The 5960-nt window shown below is 35.5% G+C and overlaps 1 long non-coding RNA gene across 1 annotated transcript in view; it reads left to right on the forward strand.

Annotated features, from left to right (window-relative positions):
- Positions 1 to 4956: 4956 nt before the first annotated feature.
- Positions 4957 to 5960, forward strand: part of LOC124878332 — a 6530-nt gene continuing 5526 nt past the window's right edge. Inside the window, exon 1 of the long non-coding RNA XR_007040718.1 lies at positions 4957 to 5214. This is a non-coding gene — a long non-coding RNA (uncharacterized LOC124878332). The remainder of the gene's footprint in view (positions 5215 to 5960) is intronic.

Below are 5960 nucleotides of genomic sequence, written 5' to 3' on the forward strand. Positions count from 1 at the left end.
GAAGGAAACAGGAATCAGTTTCTATATGACAGTTGTAGCATTATTAAAATAATTATTCCAAATCCCTGATTTTGCTCTCTAAATAAATATTGTCTTGCAGTGAACGAGTCAAAACCTTCCAGCTTTTCTGCCACTAGAGGCTTTAAAAGCCCCAAGGAGGAGTCCTCTGTCCATGGCTCATCACTGGTCAATGGTGAGCAACATTTTTACAGAGTAAATTAGGTCATTTTGTTTCAGTGGTAAATTCTTTCAATTATATTATAAATTGGTTACGACACATCTACAGTGGTTTGCAAAAGTATTCACACCCCTTGAACTTTTCCACATATTTTCACATTACAACCACAAACATAAATATATTTAAGTGGTGTACAGGTGTGAGTTGAAAAGAAAAGTATACAATTTATTATTTTCTTCACAAATAAAACCCTGAAAAAGGCGGTGTGCAAAAGTATTCAGACCCCTTTACTCTGAGTGCAACTAGTTGCCTTCAGAAGTTGCCTGATGATTACTAATGACTAAATAGAGTCCACCTGTGGTTAATCTAATCCAGCTGCTCAGTGACGGCCTCAGAGGTTGGTTAAGAGAATATTGAGGAGCAAACAGCATCATGAAGTCCAAGGAACAACCAGACAGGTCAGGGATAAAGTTATAAAGCAGCGGAGAAGTTTAAAGCAAGCTTAGAATATAAAAAGATTTCCCAAGCTTTGAACATCTCACGGAGCAACAAGGAGAGCACTGATCAGAGATGCAGCCAAGAGGCCCATGGTGACTCTGGATGAACTGCAGAGATCCACAGCTCAGGTGGGCGAGTCTGTCCACATTAGTCGTGCACTGCACAAATGTGGTCTTTATGAAAGAGTGGGAAGATGAAAGTCATTGTTAAAAGAAAACCATAAGAAGTTCTGTTTGCAGTTGGCCAGAAGCCATGTTGGAGACACAGCAAACATGTGGAAGAAGCAGCTTTGGTCAGACGAGACCGACACTGAACTGAGAATCTGTGCCAAGATCTGAAAACTGCTTTTCTCCATCTAATCTGACTGAGCTTGAGCTGTTTTGCAAAGAAGAATATTAGTCACTAGACGAGCAAAGCTGCTAGAGACACACCCTAAAAGACTTGCAGCTGTAATTGCAGTAAAAGGTGCTTCCACAAAGTATTCACTCAGGGGGGCTGAATACTTTTGCACACCGTCCTTTTCAGTTTTTTATTTGTAAAAAACTAAAATAATGTCTAATTTTCTTACCACTTCACAATTGTATCCCACTTTGTGTTGATCTTTCACATAAAATTCTAATAAAATACATTTATGTTTGTGGTTGAAATGTGACAATATGACATCTGTTCTCTACATCTGTGACACAGGCACATGTGTTTGTACTCTGCATGTCCATATGTGACGTATACATACAGTCTGATGAGTCCATGTTTAATTAAACTGTAAAGATTAACAAAGAGCACCTGGAATTTCCACCACAACACAGGAGATAAGTTTACTGAACAAAAATCAGGATTATTATTCAGGACACAAATCGCCTCTCGTACCCAGGACCGATAGCGTTCTGGTGCCGTGTCGGATCTCCGATGCACCTGTGGGGGAAGAAAATCGGGTTTGCCCAGGGATTAAACAGAGATTTTACAGAAGTGCGACTTTTACTCCCAAACACACTAGATGGACATACTAGCCAATCAGAGATAGGGTGAGGGTGGGACTTGTGTCTTAGCAGAACTTGTGATTCAGATCCAGCAGTCGGTCCATGTGCTGCTGAATGTCACTGTTGCTCATTCACCAAGCATGGACCGCACGTTTATGAAGCCCGGGGAAGATACTAAAGAAGTCAATTAAGACATAGATAATACATGGTGCTGGGCTTGGATAGAGGAGGTTGGTAGCAACGGAGCTGTTGCCAAAAGCTCTGGCAACCGGGTGCATGTTTTTGCACTTTGTGTTCAACTAGATCTGACAAGGATGCGAAAAAATGTAAAAGCTGTCACTGTTTGTTATGCAGACATTATAAAAACTAATGACACTTAATGACAACAGTCATGACTAAGTATCATTAATGTTCATGATACATATTTATGATTCATGTCATGTTTTCGACAGGTTCATGACTCTCTTATGTCATCCCCTTCAAAATATAGTGTTACCATAGTAACTGTTCTGCTTTGGTCCTTTTATTCCAAGCAAAGAGTTTTCATTTACCCTTTAAACTATAAATGAAGTCGTACAAATCTGTGATTAAATTTGAGCTTCTTTATGTGGAAAAGCAGCGTCCTTCATAATTTGTAATCTGATTCCTTTTACTCTTCTTGTTTTTTTCTTTTATTGCTTTTTACTTTGTAAGGTGGCCTTGAGTGCCCTGAAAGACACCTTAAATAAAATGTATTATTTTTATTATTATTAATAAAAATATTACAACATATTACCGGGACCCAATCCTCCCCTCTCGTGGATAAAGAAGGTGGAAGCCCAAATAAAGAACGCTCTTCATTATATACAGTAGATACTGCCTGGTGTCAGAAGGCAGAGCTCATTGTTTTCCTGTTGTCTGTAAATTTATGTGTTGGCCCAGAGCGTTGTGGTCAGTGGGTGTAAAGGAGCCTAGTTTTGTGTGTTTTGTAGCAGTAACAACTTCTAATAAGGCATTTCATAAGCAGATTAGATATTTTCCTTTCTATTTTTCTGTAAGGAGACCTACTTAATTTTAAGAAACCTCTAACACCATCTTTTTAGTCATTGTTTCTGTCAGCATCATTACAACAAACCATAGTGTTGTAAAAAATAACATTATAGTGAGATATAATAAGAATAATTTAGCAGGATAAAGTTGTTTTATTTCAATAAATATATTTATATACAGATATTGTCTAATAGGTGACTGAGGTCACAAAGTGGGAGAACTGATTTAATGGGAATTTAATCAAAGCAACATTAACTGAGAATAAACTAATGTCTGACATCAAACCTTTTATATCTTCCTTATGTTTCATTTAGAGCAGTATTTGTATTAAACTGTAGTCAGTTGGTACAAGGGCTGAAATAATTAATCACGATAAATCGTTTATTGAGATAATTGTTCACTAATTTAGTAATTAAATAATCGTTAACTGAAGTATACAGATTTTAAAACTTGCCATTTATTGAAAGAACAACCCACTTAGAGCAATAATTAGACCAAAATTGTACAACAAAATGGATATTTAGCATTTAAGATGAAAAACTTTCTTTGTCTGTAAATAAAGTCTATCTAGAACTCCTCAAATAACGTCGTCTTACCTTCACCTGGTTCAAATTTAGTTAAAAATCACCTGTTTAGAACCTTTTGCTCTCTGATTATTAATCGAAGAAATAATCAACAGATTAATCGATTAGCAAAATAATCGTTAGAGTCTCTAGTTGAAACATTGATAGAAGATGAACCTAAACTATCTTCTAGATTCAGGGCTGAGATGTTTTACTAACAGCCAGATGTTGAAGATCAACCATAGGAGTGAAGAACTGTTATGTGGAATATTTGTATGAAATTAGCTCTAAAACAACCCACTAAATTTAAAATTTACATCTTTTACTTGTGATTTAAGGTTTTTTACTGAGAGGAACTTTAAAAGTTTGCAGATTTATTTGAATTTTTCTCAGAGGATCTAATTAACACTTGGTTCTGGAGAAGTTCTGCAGATGTCAAAACCAGAACAGAAAGAACTGTTAAATTATGTTATTAAATGACAATGATAGAGTAGAGTGTAATAATGTAGAACTGAGAATAAATGAAAATATAATTATTCTTTTATCTGTAACTATAAAAATAAATGAATGTTTTATTGTGAAATTGTGTTTTTTGTCTTACAGCCGAAAACGACACTGACTTTGGTAAGTTCATCATCACTGAGGTCAAATTGATGTTTTAACAAATATTCTATTAAACATTTATTAATTTCTGACTTTATGGTTAAGATTCAACATTGAACAAGAATAAATTGTCTTATTATGAAATTGTGTTTTCTTTCTAGAGCTGGAGATACAACAGGGTAAGTTGAACATCACTGTGGTTAAACGGATTATTTTGTTTCTAAAAGTGTTTTTTAAATTTTTTGACATTTCTGTCTGGAAAGTAAAGATTCATCAGTGAACAGGAAGCTGGAATTCACATAATTATCCAATTATCATTTACAATCAGTGAGAGCTGTAAAATAAGCCAATCATATATTTATTAATCATCTATAGGAACCATGAAGGGTTCTCCAGACTGACACTTATCAAACATTTGGTTCTGGAGAACCGGTTCAACTGCAGCCATTTTAAAGGGGTTTGACACCACAGCTGTCAGTAGAGATGCATTAAAACATCTACAACACACGGTCCAATGATGTCAGAGACTATTTAAAGTAGTGCTGCAGGAAGAACATCATAGGACCAGGAGGAACCTCTAGTTTGTTAACCAAGGTAGAAACTTGAAGGAGCATCACTGGTGTGGATGTTTCCCACTATCAAGGTGGAAGAAGCTGATTGGCTGCCAGGTTTGATAGCAAGATGTTTGATTTGATTTTCTCAATAAAGAAAATGTTCAAATGTGTCACTATCAGCCTTAGTGAGGACAGGGATTGTTGGAGTAGATGGAGAACCAATGGACAGGATGGTGTCTGATAAGACTGGAGGATTTCTCTTCTTGGAGGATCTGAGCTCTGTGAAGTAATCAGTTCTTTATATTCTTTCTGGCATCATTTAAGGACGTTCTGGGTTCCTTTTTAATAAAGCAGCCTATGTTCTTCCAGTCTATGTAACTTCCACAGACGTTTCACATTGCAACAGAGCCTCATAATATTCATAATATATTTATATCTTGATTTATCTGCAGCTGAGACTATTTTAGGGGGGCGAATGATGTTTTTAATATTTGCAGTTTTATCTAGAATAATTGAGCAATGATTATTGAAGGACTGAGCAGAAGCATCTTCATCTTCATCCTCACTGCTGAAGAAAATGAAAAGAGAACATATGAACAACATCTAGATGAACTATTGACCTTTGAGGACTTAATTGAGGGGTTCAGGTTCCAGGGTTTAGGTTCAGTAGAAGACAGTAGTGATGACTAACAGGAGGATCCTCTACCTTCATGTTTCATCTAAAGTATGTCCTTTAGTGTGTGTGGGTCCAGTGTAATGCTGTGTGAAGCTAAAGAGGAATAATTAGGAGTTTCACAGCCAGATCACAGGAGGTACCGTCTACATGCAACATTAACTGAGAATGAACTAATGTCTGACATCAAACCTTTTATATCTTCCTTATGTTTCATTTAGAGCAGTATTTGTATTAAACTGTAGTCAGTTGGTACTAGGGCTGAAATAATTAATCACGATAAATCGTTTATTGAGATAATCGTCCACTAATTTAGTAATTAAATAATCGTTAACTGAAGTATACAGATTTTAAAACTTGCCATTTATTGAAAGAACAACCCACTTAGAGCAATAATTAGACCAAAATTGTACAACAAAATGGACATTTAGCATTTAAGATGAAAAACTTTCTTTGTCTGTAAATAAAGTCTATCTAGACCTCCTCAAATAACGTCGTCTTACCTTCACCTGGTTCAAATTTAGTTAAAAATCACCTGTTTAGCACCTTTTGCTCTCTGATTATTAATCGAAGAAATTATCAACAGATTAATCGATTAGCAAAATAATCGTTAGAGTCTCTAGTTGAAACATTGATAGAAGATGAACCTAAACTATCTTCTAGATTCAGGGCTGAGATGTTTTACTAACAGCCAGATGTTGAAGATCAACCATGGGAGTGAAGAACTGTTATGTGGAATATTTGTATGAAATTAGCTCTAAAACAACCCACTAAATTTAAAATTTACATCTTTTACTTGTGATTTAAGGTTTTTTACTGAGAGGAACTTTAAAAGTTTGCAGATTTATTTGAATTTTTCTCAGAGGATCTAATTAACACTTGGTT

Source organism: Girardinichthys multiradiatus, chromosome 12 (assembly GCF_021462225.1).
Source record: "Girardinichthys multiradiatus isolate DD_20200921_A chromosome 12, DD_fGirMul_XY1, whole genome shotgun sequence".
NCBI lineage: Eukaryota > Metazoa > Chordata > Actinopteri > Cyprinodontiformes > Goodeidae > Girardinichthys > Girardinichthys multiradiatus.